Source organism: Accipiter gentilis, chromosome 1 (genome assembly GCF_929443795.1).
Source record: "Accipiter gentilis chromosome 1, bAccGen1.1, whole genome shotgun sequence".
Lineage (NCBI taxonomy): Eukaryota > Metazoa > Chordata > Aves > Accipitriformes > Accipitridae > Astur > Astur gentilis.
The window spans coordinates 12,299,729-12,323,576 of record NC_064880.1 but is presented as its reverse complement, the minus strand read 5'-3'; the positions used below and the strand labels follow the sequence as shown (position 1 = coordinate 12,323,576).

The 23,848-nt window shown below is 42.9% G+C and overlaps 1 protein-coding gene across 6 annotated transcripts in view; it reads right to left on the bottom strand.

The window, feature by feature from the left end:
• The window catches only part of HDAC4 (histone deacetylase 4), a 264,285-nt gene that overhangs the window by 127,661 nt on the left and 112,776 nt on the right, over positions 1-23,848 (bottom strand). Inside the window, exon 1 of one of the 6 annotated variants that reach the window (XM_049806735.1) lies at positions 3,069-3,144. The exons of the other annotated variants lie outside the window; for them this stretch is intronic. The gene's annotated coding sequence lies outside the window, so the exon portion shown is untranslated. Of the gene's footprint in view, positions 1-3,068; positions 3,145-23,848 lie in introns of those variants that run through there. 6 annotated transcript variants of the gene reach the window in all.

The following is a 23,848-nucleotide window of genomic DNA, read 5'->3' as shown; positions in this document are numbered from 1 at the left end:
TTAATGGCCCTATATCTATATGGTACCTGCCCCAGCAGCACAGTGTATGGGGCAAAAGGTGCAATCTGAAACTTATCAGGTGTCCCAAGGACTGTGGGAAAGAGGACATGTCCTGGAAAAGTGAGAGTGAAGTTTCCATGTCAGCAAAAATCCCATTACTGTGTTGGATATATGTGGAAAATGGGGAGAGAGAAAAAAAAAACCAAACCAAAACAAAAAAGAGTCCTAATGCAAACTAACATGTATTTGTACAAAACAAGCAAGAAAAGCCCCCCAAAAGCATTCCACCTTCAACGATATGATGCACCATGGCTATCAAAACCCCATTTTAACCGTCTACATATGGACATTATATCCTAAGCATTACTAATGTAATTACTGTATGTTACAAAAGATGCACAGTATTTATTCCTGGAATAGTAGCAATTTTATAGGGTGGCAAACAGAGGAACTCCACGGGCTGCCACACCATTTCACCAGGGGCAGCAGCTTTCCAGCACAAATTGGATCCACCTTTAAAAGAAGCCGAAACAGAATTGTTCAACTCGGTTCAGTCTTACTCCACCAAATCAAACCTACAGCAGTCACTCCAACGTAAGGATGTAGACACACCTGACCATCAGCACTGCACAGGATCCATGTGGAAATGATGCCCAGGCAAGCACTGGATATGGACAGGAGCACAGCGTTGCTGGAGCTCTCCTCTTACTCCCTCCCTCCCAAATTTATAGGCAAATACCTCAGAGCTCCAAAACTCCCCAAAGATAATCTTGAGTATGATTTAATGCAACTTTATAGCCCCCAAGGCTCCAGGAGAACTCGAAACAGTTAATCCTAGAGGATCAAACCCAGTGAGTCAGTAAACCAAACAGCACAGCGGCTTCTGTGAATCACAAGCCTTTTAAATGCATTGACTATTTTTATGTCCAGCCGAAGATTTCTGAGCACCTGGCAATAACATCTCCCATCTTTTATACATGTGGACTAAAGGTCAGTGTTACTAATACGGAAGTAGCAGTCACTCACTCCCGCTTACACGCTCTCCACGTAAATCTGTTTATCTGCAATACAGCTCACTGAATTTGTCAACGTTATTTAGGCTAAATGCAATTTTCCTTACAATCCACATGTGTTTTCCTATACGCACCTTTATGATCCAACCACTGTGTTTCCTAAAAACAGAAAATAAAAGTTTTCAACAGGTTAAAATAAATCCAATTTCAGCCAGAAGGAATACACTACTACTTGCGATCAGCAACTACTTGTGATCGTGTCTTCTGATAAATGACTCCTGCTTTACCCCCAAATAAGAGCCTTAACTTGCACCGTGCTGGGTAACGGTCCCGAGGAAACTTGACAAACCTCCCATTTTCCCTCCAAAGGGACTCATACCCCCCGAAACACCGGACGCGCGGGCACAGGGCGCCAGCTGCAGTGATCGCAACCACAATTCCCATTCAGAGTCTCGGCAGAGGCTGCGTCATCCCTGAGTCTTACTATTTCAGTCTCAAAAAAAACCCTATTTGAAATGCCATGAGTTCCCCACAGAAGCGGCGAGTGCTTCTGACCTACAGAGCCCTCCCGAAAACAATAAAACCTTCTCTGCTTAATGAACACATCAACAAAACAAAAAAGCCTGTATTCTTATGAATATTTTATGGTAGACTAGAAAATTGCTTTTATAGGTTCTGCCTTGAGAACATATTAATACAATCAGATTCATGACGTTAGCAAAAGCACAAAGACTTATTCAGAGTTTTAATGAGAAATGCCAAACCCATGAATTAGAAGACAAGATCATGATTATGAATAATAAACTATCTCATGTTCTCCCTGCCTTTTCCTTCCCTGTAGGAACAGAAGGAGAAAACAGGAGGAATTTTATTCTTTAATTTTTATTTTTTTTAACCTAGGCATGTAGGGACTATTTTTCACGATCAAGTTACCATTATTTTTATACCAAATTAGAAACACTCTGCTGGTTTTTCACTCCCAAAATAAATAAAACATGGCTGTGCATCAAAGACTGCCTGTGTGTTGTACGTTAATTAAGACCTAAAGCATTCTAGTCCCCATCGATTGCTGGTACAGAGCGGCCTCGTGGTTGAGATTGTAAATTTGACATCTCACAGCTTGGCCATAACACCACTGAGTGGAAGTCATCTTAAATACATTTAAGATGTTAAACACATTTACTGTAAATAAACTGATAAGCTCAAACCTGAAAGCAAGGGTGCATTTCCTATACAAAATGTTTGACATTAAAATCATTTCACATAAAGGCTGCAGATAAACACATCATCAGAGAAGTCATATGTTGAATTTCTTCCATGCTCCAAAATGGAAAATAACTTCTCTACAAGTACTGAGCATTTTGGAAAAGATTAGGGGAAGGTCACACTGCTTAAATACTACATTATTTAAATAAAACTAACAGTAAGAACTGTATTTTCTCTCCCTTCTGTTATACAGCATTTTCATGCAAGTCCCTAAAGGACTAAAATATAGAAGGACTGAGCCCTGAAAACACACTAAAATGGACATTAAAAAAAAATTTCAGTACCAGATGGACACGGGATATTTGACGCAAAGATTTAAATTCAAATCTCGTTTCAGCATAACCTTTACTTAAGCTGAACTTTAAAAATATTTCCCAAACCAGTTTTTATTAAAAAAAAAATAATCAAAAGCTCTTGCCAGAAATACTATTTTTTTTTCTTTTTCTTTTGTTCCCCCCCCCCCCCCCCCCACCCTTAATTTAAGCAGCACAGAAAACTGCCCCTCTCACATTTTAAAGACATCACCACCTTCAAATGGAGAGTGCATGAAATGTTTTCCCCGAGACCTCCCTCCCTCCGGCATGGAACAATTCCTGCTGAATTTACACGGCTCCTTCCCAGCTGCCCTGCTCCCCTTTACTCAGCAATTCCCTTCAGCTTGAAGGGAGAAATCACATCAACCTCCCCAAATCTGCTACAAAACCCCGGGGATGAGTGTCTGCTCAAGGCTGGAAGAAGAAAAGCAGCATCCCCCTTCCAGCCCCAATAGTATATAAAGTACAGACATACCACCACGTGTCTATGACAGAGCGAGCTTAGGAGACAGAGTGCACAAAACCCCAATAAAAGAGCATTTCAGCTCCTACAGTAACTCTATAGTCCCTGGTGCCTTTCCAAATTGCTGCACACCAGGGAGGGGATGTTTCTCTGGATGGCTGCGGCTGAATCTCCCCGGCCAGGGCTTTCCAGAAACCATTGACTCAGCTCCACCGCCCCCCTCCATCTCCCATCCTCTCTGGACTTGGGCTTTATTTCTAACTAATGAGTTCGCTTTCTAATTACTGGCATGCAAGCGTTGCCCTCCAGACAAATTCTGCCAATAGCAGCACGTCAGCCTTTCAGCACACACGAAAAAATAAATACAAAACCAAGAGCCTGCGCTCAGCATCCCCAAGCTCTCGGCTGCTGCCGTCAGAGACAACCCCATCCCGCCCCGCCAAACCAGTGCCATCCCGGCACAGTGTGAGTTGCAGGACGCTGAGCAAGCGTGTGCACGGACCTCCCCCTCTAAGCATTATTTTCAGCTGCTTTTATCCCTGGGCAGAAGAAAAAAATTGTGTGTTTATTCCACTGATTTTATTTCCTGAGGGCTGCCCTTGCTGTCTGGCAACAGCTTTTGATTTTGAAAAAATTTCCTATATCTTGCAAAGCCTTCAAATACCAGGTCGCTGCTGGCAGAGACGACTTTGGCATGTCAGGAGCACGGCACAGGCAGGCTTCAAAGCTGCAAAACGCTGTTTCTAGAACCCACTGCCTTCATTTTGCTTGAAATCAGCCTGAAAAGGAGGCAAGGAGCAACTGCTCACTTCAGGTGCAGCTGAGGGAGTGCTTGCTGTGGTTTATTCTGGAAGAAAGACTTCTGTTATTTGAGCATCGCTAGATTATTATGAATTAAGTTGCGTGTCCCCCGTGCCAGGAACTGCCTGCTCTGCCTGCTTGGTGCCGGCAGCAGCGCCGGCAGCAGCGGGCAGGGGTGCCGGCATCCCCTCTGCCAGCCGGCGCAGTGCCTGGGCAGCCAAGGCACTCTTTTCCAGTGGGGCTTCCACTTCCAAAAATGTCAAAACTCACCAAAACACTAAGAGATGGTGAGATCAGAGCTATTAATAGAAACAAGCTACTGCAGTATCTGACTGCAGTGCCAGGATAAAAGAAGCGTATTTTGTGTGTAAAGCGGAACGAAGCAGGCGAAGACACGGCACAGGACCCTCGCAGCGCCTGAGATTTGGTTGGTTTCAATCCACAGCATGCTAGATGCCCCAAATATAAGCCGAAACTAACAGGTGAGGGTACAAAAATCCACATATTACCATCTACAGTCAGCTTATTCTCTAGAAAAGATTTCCCCAGGCTGTACTAGAGGAGCCCCAAAACTTGCCCAGGACCCAATGCAGGTGGTGGGAGCAGGAGGTCTCAGTGCAGCAGCACCCAGGACACCAACATCCTCTGCAGCACATCACGAGCATCATGCGGGGGCAGGACAGAGGCATGGTCCTGCCATGCTCCTCCGTGAATTTGTACCTTGCCAAGACAAGCTAAAGGACTACATGCAGAGCTGAGAAGGTGGGGTGCTGCAGAGCAGCAGGGAGAAGCACTTCACTATCTCCACTTTACTTAATTCTTACCTCTAGTCTCCCAAAGGCAAGGACCAGGATCCCAGGGGGGTTTGTTTTGGGCTAGAATTACACGACGAACTTAAGCATCACAGTGCAGCTAGTCTGAAGGACAGCGAGATGGAAAAGTCAGACCACTATTTCATCCCAAGATCAGAAGGTGGTCCTCACCTATGGGGACAGGCCAGTCCTCTGTTCAAAACAGGTCTATAAAGAAAAGCAAGCTGCAGTGGCACTGGTGATGGAGCCATCCCTGAAAAGCAGGCAGGTCAGTACATCGCAGTCACCAATATTTTTGCATAGCTTGCTATGGAGCTGCGTGGGTGAATGCAAACGCAGCCTGGATCCTTTCTCAGCACACAAGCTAGGAGTAAACAGCAGCTGAGGTTTCCTACAAGCACCACACATGCTGCAGTTCAGCAAGGGCTGGAGTCGTTCCCTGCTATGAGAATATTTCATGCGGCATGAATGGGAACCAAAATTAATCATCCCATCACCCATTGAAACACATCGTGAGGCACCACACCGTAGGCAACAGATGGAGCTTTAAATGTCACTCACTCATTCATTGCAAAGAAACTTTTTGCTGATTACTACTGAGACCTGAAGACATAATAAGGGCGCAGTGATTCTGGATTTCTGTAACCCACTTTTTTGATCCTGATACCTTCCCTAAAAAGATCTCATTAGCATTTATTAGAAACCAATGAGAGATCTACATACAAATTTTTTTCATGACGATAAGAAAACCAAAACTTGAAGAGCAGACCATTTATCCTACTTTCTCCACCTTACATTTAAGACATTTAAAAATGTCTCTTTACTTGAAGAAAAAGAAAAACCACCAAATTACATCAACAATAGACAGAAAATAACATTTTGTAGTGTTTTCCTGCTTACAGCCTCAGAAAGGTACATCAGAGTTTGGAAAAATATAAACTTCCATGGTTAAGTATCTGGATCTTACAAGCCAGCTGCATTTCTGATGGTCCCATCTGAAGTACTGCAAAAGACTTCAACACTCTTGACTGGGGGGTGCAGCACCACCCTGATCTCCTGAGCCCCTTCAGCATTATGTCCTGCCATAGGAGGAAGGCCAAACACTTCAGAAATAAAACAGGACGCTGCCAAACACACAACATACAATAAGTCTGTGCAGGACAGGGGAGCTCCAAAGGGAGACACTCAAGTTTCACCACCTCCTTTTCAATCATTACCCTACTCTGTCTTCTTGTTGTTTTAATCAACAACTACTTTAACAAATGAGCGTCTTGGATGATGCCAGTGCTTTTACTGAAATTAAAGATACTGGAATCAAGAGTCAGCCTGGACCATTTCTTAGTTTAGACTTCATACAATTGTGGTAAGCCTTTCCTTGTGTGGTTTCCTTGCATGGTAGACAACCAAAACCCACCTGAGTTTCCACAGGAAAAAATATCTAAATAAAAAACAGTAAAAAACAGAAAACAAAACAAAAACCACACATTCCTTCTTAAAAGGCATTCCTGGAAACATAATTTCACCTGCCTCCTTATTTCAAGCATTATCCAGCAACTGAACCTCTTTGATCCATCTGTCTCGCTGTTGGTATAAGAAACGCCTCACTTTACCAGATATCCAAGACAAAAAGGCAGGTTGAAGAAAGAAGATCTGATAGACTTCTGAAGAGACAAACCCACACAGATTTCTGTCATGCTTCTGTCTAATCTCACCATGAACTTTATTCAAGGGAAAGTAATACTTTAGAAAAGGAAATTAAACATGGAGGAGATGGAGCAGGAGCCTGCAAGTCTCATCCTGAGATTATACATTAAAAAACTCCCCATAAGCAGGGGTGGAGGGTGGTAATCTACCCAGCTAGATACACATGGGTGAGTTTGAGGGATACACTGCAAAGGTAGGGTTACACAACTGCCTCAAGTTCTTACAGGGTTCTCTCTGGAGCCTGCAAAGTGATGACCTCTACATTGGCAAGAATAAAAGCCAGCAGAGGAACCAGTGACAGAGCAGGAGAGCCAAGAGTTAAACAGTGAACTTTCAGGAGGACAGCAGACATCACATCTCCTCCTCGCTCGGATGCATCAAGGAAGAATTGTTTTCCCATTATAACTCCTGTCAAAGCACAGTGGTGCCATTCACGTAGACGGAGGGGATCCTGGGGCAGAGTGGGCAAGATGATGTGATGAGAACTGAAGTGAAGGTTCACTTGCAAGTAGAGATGGTGCCAGCTGGTAAACAGCCAGGCCATTTGAAAAAGAGAGTTGTGTGATAAAAGCAGTTATGGCTACGAGGAAATGCTGTCAGCTTCCTAAAGACATGGAGAGGAGCTGCGAGATCAAAGTCACCTATCTGCTGCTGAGAAGGAAGGCTGGTCCTCTGCCAAAACCACACGGAGAACTTGCGGCCAGCCCCTGCTCTCCCGCGCCTGCTGTGTCCTACCAGCTTGTGAGGCGAGGGAAGGGAATCGTTATCGTTAGAGGAAGAAAAAGCAGCAGCACATATGTTGCTGAAGGCAGGTCTGGGCACCACTGAGGAAAACTGCACAGCAGAGTAGAGGCAACGCAGCAGTCTCTGGGATCAGCAGCTGGTGACTCCATAAGAACGGGAGCTTTAACAAACAGCTCAAGATCTAATGTACTCGTTTATTTAGAAATTAAGCCATGGTATGTTTAAAGATCAAAAGAGAAGATGAAACAAAATTCTTAGGAATTACCTGTCCCACAGTATATGCTATAGTTTTATTAAAAAGACATATTCTGGACATTTTAAACAGCAAATAAATGGTTATTAGTAAGAGTCTAGTAAACTCATTTCTGTCACCAGTCAAGGTACTCCCAGCTGTAAAATAAGCTGCAAAACATGCAATGCAATCTCCTCTGTCATGGGGGGGGGGGGGGGGGGGGGAAAGTAAAAGCAGCAAAACCAGCAGCTAAATAGCAAACTGTAATAGGAAAGCATTCAGCAGCTCTCAAAAAGTCTCATGGATTGCTCAAAGGCTGTAGTGTTTTCAGCAGTTTATTAGAAACCCAGACCCTGGTCCAAGAAAAGAAGCATACGTTCAAACGGGCAAGTAGCCCACATCTTTCTGTAGCCCTCTTTCTCAGGGCTTTTGCTTTCAAATAACCCATATACTCAGGTACTTCAGCTGCATAAGGACCAGGATGTTGCTTGTTATCCATTCAAAATAATGCAGATGCATAGGGAAAAAAAAAGTTACTTTAGTGAAGCTAAACACAAGTAGTTTTCTAGATAAATTTAGATAACCTCAATATATTAAAATTTTACGGTAGCACAGACAAATTACACTAAAGCACTTTCTCATTTCTGCAAAACGTGCAGGTGTTGCCTTTCAGTTCCTTAACACAAACACTATGAAACACAAGCCTGAGTTACGATTTCTATTTAAAAAAACACCACAACTTTTATTTTTTTAAAGCTGCATCAGACAAAGTGAGCATATTTAAACATAGCAGACTGATAAAGGACTGAGAAAAATTACAAAGCCTTTTTCTTAAGGAAGCCCACTGGTCTGACTGTGAGGTAACAGAAAGAATCAGCCTTTCTCCTGCTAGCACCGAAATCCTAAAGGACGATGGCAGATTTTCCCTGCATCCCCCATCCTAGTAGTACTCCATGCATGATAAGGTTTCCCAATGTCAGAGTGATGACTCAAAGCCAGCTTTTTCTTGGTATTTATGCACAAACCACTGACATCAGCCTGGCCTTTTAAATACAGAACAAAAACTCAGCACTCATTCTGCTGAAAATACCCCCAGCCTGTGAAGACCAGAACATAATTTTCTTTTATCAGTATTGGACAGGCACTGCTTCCTATACATGTGGACAGCCAGAGCGACATAGTGAAGAGTTTTAACGTAACAGATCCACAACAATGCAATAGTTAAGATCCCGGTTTAATTATAATAGTTTTACGTATTTTCACAGGGAATAGTATTTTTTTAAAACCCACTCTAAACTTGCCTTCTTAAGGAAAAAACAGTGTAGCAAGAACCATTTCTATGAATGAATGCATTCCTTTAAAAGGACAAATGAATTTTGTTGCTACAGGCTTCTAGAATTAAAGTTCTAATTTTTTTTATTAAAGGATCTAAGTTGGTTGGTCACCTGCTGTGTCTGTTAAGCAGCTTCACAAACCACCTGTTGAGCAGCATTTCATAAGGCAGTATGAGGACTGCCATCACTGCCTGCCTATCCAATGCATGCAAGTCATTACGCAACCAGTTGTAATTAAAAGGTCCCTGTCACTGAGAACAACATTTGAATTTAGCAAAACATTGCTTATATAAATGGTAGGTCAAGCACTTTAAATAGGCATCTCCCACTTTTCCCAACATCAAACAAAGGTGGAGCACAAGATGGCTATTTCCCCACTCCTCAAAGAATGTCATTCAGCTGGACTAAGGAGCACTAATGTGTAAAAACAAGGAAAAATTACATGTGCACTTTCGAAGGCTCACAAGAATATTTTGCCTACAAAAAAACCACTTTGTCCCTTTCCTGCATCCTTATTATATTGGATGACCTACCTCAGTTGAAGAGCAATGACCATGACACTCATGTGCCCCTCCAGTTCTCTGTAAAGATAGGACAGCCAGTGTTCCCTTCATCTGATGTGTATTGCCAGAGAAACAGCACACCCTTTTTCAAAGGGTGGATGAATGAGGACAAGCACCCACACAAGTTCCCACTTTCCCTTGTATTTCCTTCATCGTACTTCCATCTCCTTCTCTGTGGCATCCATCACTCTCAAAAGCATTGGTAGCGCGTGCAGAAAAGTAGAAAGACAGGCATCACCTGGCTACAGAAGTTAAAGACTCACCTTTACTTTGACCCTGCTATTGGAAACTACCTAACTGAGCAGCATTCAAGCTGAAGAAAAATCATTCACAACTACATAAAATCTGGGTTACGTTACATCTACACTACATCCACTACAACCAAAACAAGAGGTGAGAAAGTCTTCCCTCGCTGCTCTGATGAATAAGGCAATTCTGGGTTTTGTTGCTTAAAAATGCAAGTCAGTCCTTTAGCATCAAACTCAATTTAATTGTAGTTTATGCAAAAATGGTGTTTTTACGAAAAGAAACATGGTCTTGATATAATTAACTACAAACTTCATCGTAGAAAATCTTGGACTCTCTCAAAACACTTCCACAAAGAGTTGTTTTTCTTCCATGGAATGTTAAGAAAGGTCAGGATGGTTTGCTCACCACGTTCATATAGGTAAGTTGTTTCCTTAAAAAAACCCCTTTAATGCTAAAAGCATCTCCTTTACTGTCTGGTGCTATTTGGAGAATAAAATGCCCCACTCCTTGGATATCTGGATTTCGGCACAAGCTCCTGCGCAGCACCCAGTCTGACTGCAGGGCCATGGGGGAGTGTGTATGCCGGCTAAAATAAAACTTAAATCACTGCGTGCAGTTAAAGAACTTCAGAAGTGGTAAAACTAATAATAAAGAGTGGCACAGTCTCAGTGAATTAAATACTCTAATTTATGAAATTTTATCCATTATCCAGTGTAAGTCAGGCTCATCAAAGGACAGGACAGACTGACATCAGTGAGTTTGGGAACCCGTAGCTGATCTTGACTGGAGCATGCAGAGCACAGGCTCTGGCATAGGGGCCTCTGTGGGAGGCAGGCACTGCTCACGGGCCCCACACTGTATTCACATTTCAGCTCCGCATCAGAAGACCAGCAATCAGATGGCTTATTTCTGTTGGGCAGCTGCTTCAGTCTGTGAAACCTGGGCCTAACTACAGGGTTTCCGGATTGTGGCAAATTAAATGGTGCCTACCTACTTATGTGGTAGGCTACAACTCTGCTTCAGTTATGTTCAGGCAACAAACTTGTCTGCCTAGGGGCTGACTGTACTCTGATTCTTCCACAAAAAGAAACAGGATGCTGTGAGAAGCCCAAAGGCAAGAGACTTAAAATATATATAAGGATGGAGATCCAATATGTATCTGTACCTAAAATAAAATAATGACTGACTGACTTTTCAGAGCACTTGAAAAAGATAAAATACTTTGGAAAGAACCTGAAGAGGGTTCAGTGATTCAGCTGACTGAGGCTTAAGAGGATACTTGGTCATAAAGGGAAAATATGGACAAAAGGCATTCAGAACACTGGAAGTGAAAGATTAAAAGGACATCCAGGAAAATAACTGAGGAACAACTACAGGAGGTAAGCTGAAGAAGAAGGTTTTTAAAAGCAAGTTTAAGAAGGTTAAAGTTGATTTAGCGATAACTAGAGATGAGTAGAGATGGAAATGATTTGCCTATCGCTTCCCTGAAATAGTACACTCCTTTGTTATTATCAAGAAACGAGGCTACAAATGAATGTCAGTGGGACACTCATTTTTGCATGAGGGTTGCTTCCAGAAGCCCCATACTGGGCTCCACATTTGTGCTAGACACCGAAACACACTGATGGAGCCAGCAACAGCCCTGAAAGGCTTCTCAGCTGATTGCAAAAGGCTTCAGGGAGAAGGATGAGGCTGACCATGAGGCAGAACTTGCACTGATATCTCCCTTCATATCCCCTTTTATTTTAAAGGCTTGGAAAAGGATTAGTATGAAACTCCCCATCCATTTGCCACCATCTGAAAAAAACAGAAACGAGAGTGGCAGAAGAGTGAAGGCTGGGTATGAGCATGGAAGGTACCAGCCTGAAGCAGGAGGCAAAGGGCACATAAGCAATACTGGTAGAGGAAAACCAGTGTGACACAGTGGCTTTGTGGATATGGCAAGTCTTTTCCAGCAATTTCAATCCATGGTGTGACCAGCACTAAATGCAACCTGGGTAAATCTGAAATCAGCAGCAGGAATTTTGCCAGCTGCCAGCCATTTTCTGGATGACTTCTCCCACTACTTTAAACAAAACCATCAGAGGTTGGAGTTGTGCCTTGCCAGAGTGCGATGTTGGCATGACAGTACCCAAATCCCCACCTTTGGATTTAAGAAGCAGAGAAGGTAGCAGTTTTCTGCCTAAGTCCTCAAACTTAGCATCTTTATTGGTAAAGATTGTGAGCAGCAACACATCTGGAAAATTAATGGAAAGTCATCGCTCTTCATGTTAGGGAATGCATAAAGGCCCGTAGGGATGATGCGGCTCCGTAAGGTCTGTCTTCAGACCCTGCATCTCTTTTTATAGCACTTTACAATAACTGAAACATGACAAAAATGGGACATTCAGTTCTTGCACTAACTTCAAACATACCTATACAAAAATTTGTTTCAAAGAAGGTATCCAAAGCTAAACAGATAATCACTACCAAAACCTTCTTTTGATCAAGTTCTTGTTTGATACCAATACACAATTAATCCCTTCTCCATCAAGCAAATCACGTTTTATGTGAACAGTATTTTATTTTTAGGCCACTTTAACGAAGCACCGTGTACTCTACAGCTTCATCGCTCAAGTCTATGAACCCATTCTTAACCGATGTTTTTCCAGAAATGTTAGAAATCCATTTGCATACAATCACTTCTTGTAATTTTTCTTTTGGGCAACACAAAGTTACAAAAAAACCTGCTGCTGCTGAAGAGGCAAACAGCACCCCTGGAAGTTGCATAAGACCCTGCTTAGCTCTGGGGTCATTGTACCTGTTGCCTTTGTAGCGCCATTCTGTTTTAAAGCTACCAACACCGTAGTTTTCGTTTGTAAAACACATCAAGTTATGGGAAACATTAAGTCAGGAACTGCTTCTCTCATTTAGAGTAAACATTTTATAAAATTACTTCTCCTTAATGTCTAGTTATCTTAATGTGCAAAGTCATTTAAAGAAATTCTGAACTTAAGGTGTGGGTTTTTTTTCTTATAGAGCACAGAATTTATCCAATAAAACAGGGGTTTTTTTGGATTACAGGATTACAGAAACAAGTTATTCTTGCAAGGAAAGCCAGACCATTTGAAATATTCATAAAACACAACAGCATGTGTGAAAATGAACTGCTTAGCTCTCTTTAGAGCATCATCCTCTGAAAAAGCAATTCTTGCTCATAAATCCTAAAAATAGAGAGAGGGCATAAAGCAAATTTTACTCCTAAATAACATGGATAAAAACTTATGGTTCCAGTAAGTGGTTTCTAAGATGTGTATTGAAGAACTGGAACAACTGCAGAGAAGAGATCACAGTGGCTGGAAGATGCCAGGGAATACACCACTGAGAAGGATGTCAGCTGGATGAGCCCACCAAAACTGCAAAACCGCCGGGTTACAACATGTAAGCACCAGTGAAGAGGAGATATCAGGTGCTCATGGGCTCCAAGGCTGCAGTAAAAGGCCTGTCCTTCAGCTGTGAGAAGTAAGTTTAACTGAGGCCAAGTTAATTGCCACAATGATTAAGAGCCACAGTAACTACCAAGAGAAGTGGTGGACCTTCCCCCTCTCAGGTCACAACTCTTGCCAGATGACAACCTTTGGCAAAACACAAGGTACTGACCTAAATGTTTCTGGGTGGCATTTAACTTCAAATGTAGTGGAAAGCCAGGCAAGGTGATCTAATGGCATTTTGTGAAAGACCACTTGTGTATATTCATCGTTGCCAGACAAATCCCAGACCATGCATCTCCCGACTTTCTGGAAGCCCACACCTGGAGACCACACAAAGCTCTCGTGCCCCACATGACACAAAGGCTACAAAAGCCCCTCTGCTCACCCAGCTGATCAGCTGAAGGAGCCAACCCAAAGAACAGCACTTAACATTTCCAAAATGCCATTGGTACAATTTTCTGGTATACAGAAACTTCTAGAAGAAGACCGATATCTGCGTTTGTCTGTGTGTCGGACCACCCATCTTAAGTATGAAGACAACAAGCAGAACTTAACGTACATTAAGTCCTGCCTCAATGTTTCCATACTGAAATAAAGCTGTCTTAAATCACTGCAGCCTAATCCTCCCATGATTTAGCCTGCCTTAATTTGCATCTTTCCACTTCACAGACAATTTGCCTCAAGTTTACTTTGCTCAACGTTGCAGCCTTTAACAGCAGAGCCCTGCTTTGGTGGGTACTGGGAGACAGCACCAGCTCCTCTGCACCGAACCCCAACCCTATGAGGAGCTTGCAAGATTTACTACAGACTTTGCTGCTCATGCACGAGGCACTGAGGGTCCAAAGGCAGTGCTTGAAAATGGGGGAAGGATGAAGCTGCAGGAGCTGTTGTTCCCCCATGTCTTCAGTGGCTGCGTGGGCTGAGGAGCTCCTGCCCTGTTGGTGCTGGGATAACTGGCCAGGGCTTCAAGCAGTATGCCAAAATGATCTGGGTTAAGCACAATCCCTCCCTGCCAGCATTGAGGAGCTGGGTTATGGGGATGGCTGGAGCAATGGATGTGGTTCTGCAAGAGGAGACTACAAAACTAACTTCCATCTGAACATGTAAGGATGCATATGTGAAAGGACTATTAAAAAGCCCACTCTTTGCAGATCACAAGAGTAGCACGTTATTTAGAAAGGAAGTTGTTGGGTCCTATTTTCAGAGAAAAAATACAAACAGTACAAACCCATGCTGTTTCCGAAAGACAATGAGGTCTTCAATGTGACAGAGGCCTGCTGTAATAACTTAATTTACAGATAAAACAGAACTAGACAAACCTGATCAATGTTATGGGGAGGAAGAAACATTAGGCTGAAACACCTTACAATCAGTTTGATCACCAGCGCGATTTAGAGGACACAAAATTCATTCTTGGCCTTACCCAAACTTTGACTTCCTTATACAATCATCACTTTGTCAGAAATGCCATCTCAGTATTTTTAGGTGACAGTACATTTGTTTGTAGTGTACATTTCTGGTGAGCAAACTTGTTATATTTTGTAGGTCACTTGCTTTTACCATCTGCCTTGATTTATGCTTAAGCAAAGTGTTGTTTCTGAAATCCCTGGTGTCATACACAATTGTGAAGATGTTGTAACCAGCAGCAGTTTGATTTTGTTTCATTCCAATGTAAATATTCATGGTTAATGGAAAAAGGTGCCATCAAAAGCTTGCACCAGAGCTATACAAAGGCATTTAGTGGTGTCTGTCCTTATTCTCCTCAGCCCCACACTGGGTCAGGGTATGATCACTAACTGGTCTAGAGAAGCTGGTGTGGGACAGCCTGAAGGCCAGGGCCAGTACTGGGGACAGTCAATGAGCTCAACGGGGAACACCCCAGGGAGATGCCTGTCCACCACCACCATCTCCTGCAGCAGGTAGCGACCTGCATGCAACCGCTATCATACCCATCCCCGATAGCCTCGCAAGTGGAGACACAGGCAGAGTATCCCTTAGTTAAGATGAGAAATTTAACGTTTTCTCCCAGAAAATACTTTCAAGGTTTGCAGACCCTCAGCATTTCATGGGAACCATCCTGCATCATTTTCTCATTAATAGTGCCCAAAACTTCAGTAAAGACAGCTTTTAAAAGCTTAGCATCATGGTGTGCTAAAAATACTAGCCCTGGGCTACAAATAAAAATGGACGCCAATGTTGCTCACCTGAAGCTCAACACTTCAGCATACTGACATGGACAGCAATGCAGAAGAGAAGTGACATACACCATCCTCTGCTTCCAGATTGGGCACAGAGGTAGATTTGTACAAAGCCTACACAATAGTTTGGCAGTGCTCTACACTTGACTTTTGGGGTGGGGGGTGTTTAAATATAGAGCTTATTTAAAAAAAAAATTTGAATATTTTTTTAAAACATTCCCACTATACACATCTATTCCCTGTATTTGCTTTCAGTGATACTCTGCTTCCCCCTTACCTTTAAGACAATAACTGAAGGTACCTTTACATTAGTGTGAGTCTTCTATAGGCAGTTGCACATGTTTATTGCTTTAAGTCAGTTTGTGATCAGAATATGTGTATCAGAGAAGAATGCTTGTAGAGTCACATGTCATTGCATGACACAGAACTAAACCTGTGGCGGAAGAGATCCTTCACTGCCAGACTCTTCCTCTCATTGTGAGCCCATCTCAGATGCTTGAAGAAGCTTTTCCAGCCATAGTGACAGCAACAAAAATAAGGCAATATGACAACTAGCTGGACCTTGGGAAGGAAAAAGCAAAAGTATTCAGTAAGGTCTTGGAATTTTATAGCCAATTTGTCCTTGTTTTGACCATAATCTCACAAGTGATGCCAGCAGTAAACCCATCTGGTGCATGTAAGACTAAATATCTGCTGCTTGTGAAAATGAATGTCTTAAAATTAGCATATGTGTTAAGATCTGGTTTGCAATAGCTTAAAGAACAAAAAAGTTCAGTTTAATTTAAAATACTTCACTCCTCCAGACTGCTTTACCGAGGAAGTCTAAATCTGTTTATAGCTAAAAGAAAAAGGGAAGGTACTGAAAAGCAGGAAGGTCGCACTTGGGCACAGCCTTAACGCAGCGCCTGGCTGGCTGAATTTGCTTTAACAATAACCCAGTTTATCTCATTTGTGGGAGGCAAACAGCTTCCTGACCACAACTCTTCCAGATGCTCATTACCTGAGAAAAACAGATAACGTCATACTTGTGACATTACAGCTCTCCTTTGCTCAACAGGATTGACAGCGGCAGGTAACGAGGCAGAAACGCACAACTATAACCGTATTATAGATGGTGTTGAATCCATTAACTAGGTGACACCTTTAAGAAGGGTTTAACCTTCATCATCATCTATGTCGCAGTTAGAAATGTCCTCAATACTCAGACAGCTATATTCACCAAGAGATGCACAGCTTAGTCTTTTGGATGTAAAGTAGTGTTTAGATATAAAATAGCAGTTAATATTATAATTCAAAGGTGTGAAATAAAACCATGCATCGTATAATGGCTACTTAGAAGCTGAAATTTTCATCGTATGCAAGAACTTATTTTCTGGGATAAAGAGTGAAGCGTATTTTAAACTGCACATCAACTTAATATCTAACATGCTCTATGACTGTCTAAAATACCTGATTAAAGCTGCTTTAAAAGGACTAGAATTTTTCTTAATACTATAGTGATTTTTACATTTACATTTTGCATGTAATTCTTATTCGTCTGTCACCTCATGCACCTCATTCAAAAGTGATTTTTCTCTTGTGCAACAGAAAGATGGTGTAGCTCCTGCACCCTATCCTGACCAGCACATTTACACATAGCCAAATCTACACTGAAGCCCAAATTCTTAAAAAAAGAGGAAAAAAAGGAAAGAGAAAAAGCAGCAAGGAAAAGTATACATTGATAAGCCTGGGAGAAATAGTACAAAAAAGCTATTGCTGGGCAGAAGTATATGAGTATTTACAAGCTTCAGGAATTTGGTAAGATTCAGTGATGTATAGAGACAAGTTGCCGAGTAACTGCATTTTCCGCTTCCCTCTTGGTGTGGCACTGCAGCAAGCCTTTTCTAACCCAGCAAACAGCATCGAAACTTCAAAGCTCCCCCCTCTGTACAAAAGAACACAACCTGTGGTGAAACTGGGCGCTTGTAAAGAGAAAATGGAATTTATCCAACAAATGGGGGGTTTTCCTTGAATGCGAGTAAACCACATTTTTGACCCTGAAAATGTACAACTGGCATCTGTAAGTGAATGATTGGGCAAGGGAGGGAAATGGTGCCTTTAATGAAGTTCCCCTGAAATCCCCCCTTCAGATTAGGGCAGAGGACCAGCTTTGTCTGCCTGTGCCTACCTGAAATGACTTTCAAGGCTGTTGTCTGCAACCCGAGGGCACCGAGGGAGAACAAAATCAAGGACAACACGTAGAGGCAACACAACGCTTGCACAGCAGATGTTCAGTACCCAGTCAGCTGCAAAGAACTTAAGATGCTTCAATGAAGAGGGCTGGCTTATCTACAATATTTTGAGAAGTGGTGCAGAAAGTTTTTCAGGACAGTGAACTGAATTCCAAGATGCTCTTGCAATAGCTATAAAATGACATACTGGGGTTGAGCATACACACGCAAAGCAGCCACAACCGCAGAGGTCAAGTGAGACCCTCTGAGTGAGCGCTTGGCAAAAGCCAGGTGGGAACGATGCTCCAGGATGACTCTTGGTACATGGAGCTTGAAGGCTTTAACACTTTGAATGGAAAGCAAGCAAAACAGCTGAGACAGCTCTTCTCCTGAGGCACAAAAAGAGTGGAGGCGTTAGCAATGCCAGCTTTGTGCCCAACTCTGGCGCATGAGCCAGCAAAGGGAAACTGGGCTCCTTTGCTGCTCCCTCATCTCCACAAAGAGCATCAGGTCTGCAGAAGGCTGCAGAGGCAGGAGGCGGCAGATCTCAAGGAAGCTCGTGATCTCCTAACTGCTGATCAGTCCAGGCGAACATTTCACAGTTTCACTGCTGAGCTGCCGTCTGTGGGAGCAGCACTCGCTGGGAAATGGGTCAGGTAGTCACCCTTGTACAGCTTTGTGGCCCTTTCCGAACAGCCCTAAGCACTGCTGCTATAAAAAGAAGTGCAAACTTGGTACAAGAAAAGGATACAGCACAAGAAGTAAAGAAAGCCAGAAACAGGAATCCATTAGACACCCAACCTCACAGATTTTATGCATCATAGGAGGCACTAATCACAACGCCGTAATTAAAGGCTGAGCCGAGTTGTGGATCTCCAAGCCAATGCTCACCAAGATGCTCTGGGAAGGCAGAACAGCATCCGACCTGCAATACATGGTCTGACAGCAGAAGCCTTTTCCTAAGATCTAACTTGAATAATATTGTTCAAAATACAAATCTTGGTTTTCTGGGAAAAAAAAATTATATATATTTGTGTCATTACTATGAACCTATCTGCCCTACGCAAACAGATAATTTGTGGGCTGTTTTCTTTCATTTTAATATTTCTGTGTATTGTTCTTATTTTGACAGCAAATATCACCTTATTTTCTTTTTCAGACTGAATGGTGGGTATCTACTACCTAGCTTCAGGAATGAATAGTTAAAAACAGAGTGGATTAATCCATGTGTTCCCAAATCAAGATAAACTGACAATTTTCATGGCAATTCCCCTAATGCCCTGTTACAATGAACGAGGTAAAATGACCCCATGGCTCTCGCTCTGCCTCAGAATGAGAGAAAGCTCATTACAGATACCATACATATTTGGCTTCACATAAAACTAGATGAAGTTTCTTGGCTGCTTATTGAGGATACTTGATATTTGTGTCAACATAGCCTATGTCTTTCCTGCTATGTTATTTCCATCTCTTATCAGCATCTGGGCATTGCCATATCATGTATCAAGGCAGATGTAAAGCAACAGCCTAAACAGAAGTTAAACTTTTTCCTATGCTGTCATTCCAGAAAGGAAATTCTAGAGAATTTCATTCTCTGTAATTTTAAGGATTAATTCATTACTCCTTTTTTTTTAACTAGTAATTTTTCATTGTAACTACAACCTCTCCTCCCTTAAAACAAATTAAAAAAAAAAGGTAAAGAAAAAGTTCCCTTCACCCACCCCCAGCACACACCAACACCCTCGTGCTGCAGCCTGTACCAGGCTGTGATGATGCTCCTGAGCTGGCATGGGGTCACCACGGTAGGTCCTCAAGGAACCCAAAAGGATTTTTTTATCTATTTATTTGCTCTTAGCACCATTAGGTAAGACAGAGCTCGACTAGTAGCCAAGTAAAGTTTAGCCATTCCAAGTGCTCTGCCCATCGCAAGAAATTTTGGGGGCATCATCTCTGAAGGTCAGTAACTTGGTCATTGAACACTGATGATCACCTGAAGCTCCACCTGTGTGAAATGGCTTGTGAGGAGCACGTAGTGGTAGATCAGAGCAGCCACAAACCATGCTTTCCTCATTAATCAAAGCACCTCCAAGGTTTTTTCCCAAACATTTGACATATTCTTCTGTATGTTTAACACGATTTATAATGTATGAAGGTTTCTACTACCACTACCACTGATGTAACAAACAATGACATACTGGCAGCACATTGGAAACGTACCCTGTCCCCAGACAGCTCATATTAACCTTGGAAAGGTATTGGCTAAGGTGCTACTAACTTTCTGCAAATTTCTTTTCTTTCTTAAGTAAACAAGTTCTCTATCAAACAACTCAGAACCAGGAGGAAAAAGATGATATGGCTGTGATTGTTACTGAAACGCTCCCCTATTAAAATATGTTACATACTAGTATTGTCAATCAGTCATTTTATAGGATACTCTCACACGATGCAGATGGGCAAATGCAAAATGTTACAAGTGGCAATATTCCCTGAGGAGCGGTCACAGCAAAGATAAAAGCTAAACCACTGTATTTCCATTTCAGAGGGACCATGATGGTGAGCACAGCAGCAGCAGCTGGGTCATGAGGAAAGTCAGGAGACATGGCTACTGACAGCCAGGTCACCTCCAGCCCTGCCCAAAACGAAACTTCTTCCCAAATCCCAGCAGATTTAGTAAGATTTCACCATCCTCTTTCTCTTTACTTGGGACAGCAGTGCAACATCTTCAATCCTACTACCAACAGGCTTTTCTGTTAGTCGAAAATAATCATAAGAGATGTATATCCCCCCCCAACACAGCCTACACACTACCACCACACTGTGGAGATGAACATCAGTTGCAGAGACACGATTTTCTTGCACAGAGTGCCCTGGAGTACAGACAACACATTAGAAGAAATGTAAGGAAGGAATAATTTGGGAACCAAACTCCTTTTGCAGCAAACTTTTTACCCCCACACAAAGCACCATTAACAAGGCTGCTGGCAGTCACAAGTCCACACTTTATACCACACCACAAAAAAAAGTTCAAGCGGCTGAAGTGAAAACTTCCCATTTGACCTAAATTAGCAGTCATCTTTACTGAGCCCATAATGAGTATGTCCTTATGTAGATTAAAAATTTCCAAGGCAACACAGGTATACCACAAAGTGAAGCTCCCCACCAGACCTCCCAGCAAGCCTCAGTGACCAAGTGGTCACCTGGCTTTAAGGTACACAAGCTATGAGGGAAGCCCTCTGCTGCTTTCCACAGCACTCTTCAGGAGAAAATACATTACTAGTGACAATGCGGGTAATTCTTGGTTTAAATGTAATTACATTTAAGTACCTAAAGAGAAACAAAGCATTCTAGCTACAATCCTCAGGATCCACTCTCCGGATCAGCTGCAGGTAGAAATTATTCATCTTCATTACCCTGTCACAACAGAGCAGCTTCAGGCCTTTAAAGTACTTCCCCCCACCCCGCCATGGGTCTAAAGTGCAAGATGCATGTACCAAGTATCCAGAAACGAGGTGGGGTTTTTTCTTATACAGTGCTGACTGCTCCAAAGTACTGCACATAAAGGCCCTGTCATGAAGGGTTAGTTATGTTAATTCAAACTCAGTTAAAGTTCAGACATATCAAACCCAGCCCATTTTTTTCTGGAACATCACCTAGAACCAGTTTTGGGGCTCTGCCACTCTGGTAGCTTGGGCCAAGGTGGAAAGTCATCTTTACTGTGTATCATCCACTTCATACAAGACAGATGATTCTCTGGCTTCTCTTGGTTTGTGTTTGGACCAAGATACGTCTGACCCAGCCCTGACTCAGTCCTCTTCCCCTCTAGCCTTTCCTTCTGGCTTCTTCACAGCATTATCTTATAACCCCCCCAGTTCCTATGGGCTTTTAACTCCTGAGCCTGAAAACACAGCCAAGGAGGGAGGACAGGGATCTAAATTTTGTTTAGCACTGCTTCTAGACATGGTAAACCCCTGTAACAGGGATTTACACTTAACGTGAAAGACATTTTATTTTTTCGATCTACATACATGTGGGTTTGGGGGTATTTTTTTGCTAATGCTCCACTTGCAGTTTGCCAGCACAACATGTTTGCCACCAGGAAAAACTGGCTGCTTTTTAGATCTGAGACACCTACAGGTAGGGAAAGCAGAAGAGGAGCCATTCTCTCTGGAATATCTTAGCTGGCTTTAAAATCCAAAACATGATTTGTGAGGCTAAATGCCCTCACATACACACTTCCAGTGGAGTGGAAACCTAAACACCACAATTGGTTTGAGTTTCAGGGACAGAGCTGGTCATTTTTCCCCAGCTCCACACCTCTGCTCCCACTCGGGAATGCCCTGTGGCTGCCACTATGCAGCATGGCCAGTCCTGTTCAGCATCTATAACGATACCTTTCACCCAAAAATACAGTAATAAAGTCTGCTCAAATAAATATTTTAAGCAAGTTCATGTAATTAAGAGCAGGATCCCTGAAGTAGTTTTTTTTATTCTTGTGTATTCAGAGGTAGGAAGTGCTTCCAGCTCAGGCTGTGTTTCAGGTACACAAGAACACACAATCCCATTGAGAAGGGGATGTTTCTCTGATGCTTTAGATACCTGCCATTTGTTTAATCATAATCTTTTTTTAATATTTGGAGGTATCAAATCAACACAGTCCTGGACCCCAGGACTGAAGCATGCCACATTTGAGAGGGTAAGATGTTTGAGTGCTACAGCATATTATGTGAAGGGAATTAGTGTTGCTCTCCAAGCTGGGTTTTATCAGCACAACTTTACTGCTCAGTTAAGCAAAATCCCTCATCATCTAACCTGGGCTGAGACAGATGGGGCAGGTCTAATACCATCTTAAGAAACTTCCAATTTAAATGAAAAGCACGCCAGCTCCTTGGCTTACTGTCGGAAGGGCAAGAATTAAGTTTTGCTCGCTTTTCCCTCTCAATGCATCACAAACACCTTCACAAGCCTACTGCTGATCCTGAGACCTCAAATCACTACCTTTCACTAACAGAAAACAAACAGAAAAACCCACTGCTCATCAGAGAATGATTTCAGAAATGGAGGAATAAAACCCCACACGCTGGCTGGCAAGATCTGTATCTCAGGCATTGGAGTCCCAACACTCTCTGGGCAAACGCCTTCAACTCTGCCTGCCACTTAGAGATTAGCAGACGTAATAATTTGTTCGGCATGATATGAGACCTGGCGAGACAAAATTGTGTTCTATGATGACAATATACTGTCTCCTCCTAAAAGGAGATCTCTGCTTGCAACAAGACTAAAGCAGCACCCTGCTTCCACACTCCCCTGTCCTGCAAGACCTACAATATCAGCATATCTGAAAGGGTCCTGCTCTGCAATCATCCTCTTTCCCACCAGTAAAAGACATCTTGCAAATTAAAAAAGGGCCATAATGATACTTGTGCTAACGATTTTGCATCTAAATTTCTGAGGGTTTCTATTACAATTCAGTCATTCTTCTCCGTATTCCTAAAGAGTGAGAGAAAAGTATCACTTTAAAAATTATGAGCTTTAAAAACTATGACAATGGCACACAGAATAAAATCCAGTGCCTTCACTTTCAGGTGTCATGGCTTAGCAAGGTCAAAAGGGAAAAAGAACATCATTGGTGACCAAGAGAATTAAGGAATATTTTCTTTGCAACTGCACACCAAAATTTTAAAAAGCAGCTCTGTATTATAAATATTCGCCATCAATACAGAGAGCAAAGCATGATCAAGCAGGTAAGACTTGCAACACTTGGCTTTCACGTGTTTCCTCGAAAAGCCTGAACTGCACTGAAGAGCAGTGTGCACAAGGAACATCTACTCCTCTAATATCTGATGCCCAAGACTAAGCTCCGGGGACCAAACAGACATTGTCTGCACAAGAGGTGCACCAAGTGTTGCTGCTGTGGGCTCCTGAGACTACCATTGAACACGCGCATCCATGCTTGCAGCAAAGGAACAGAGCTGTGGACTTGCGTGGTGGGAAACCAGTACAGGGTGCAGCAGGACAGACAGAGCATGAGCAGCTCCAGGTGGGGCTTATGCTGGGACAAGTCATGGTCTGGGGTCAGCAGCCCTTTGCTGTGGAGCTACCTCTTGATCTGGGCTGAGCCCCTGGCAATAGCTGGGAGAAGCCTGTTCATGGGTGCAGGCAGCCAGGTCAGGACAGGCTGAAACAAACTGACCCAGAGCTGCTCAGTCATAGCAGAGTCTCCTCCGGTCAAGTGTCACTGAACAGCATTCCCCGATGCCCCTCTTAACGCCCGTATGATCCAGATATTCCCTCACCTGGAGCATCCAGGTCCCCTTGGGTGTTGAGACAGCGCACCACATGGATCCTGCTACCCACCCCCTCTTTCCCAAAGGCAAGGCTTGCGTGTGCCTGAGGAAGCTTCACAACTTGCAGCCGCTACGCTGCATTTTGTGGTAAGAGGGAGCAAGCCCAGATCCTGCCTTGCTGACCCTGCGTG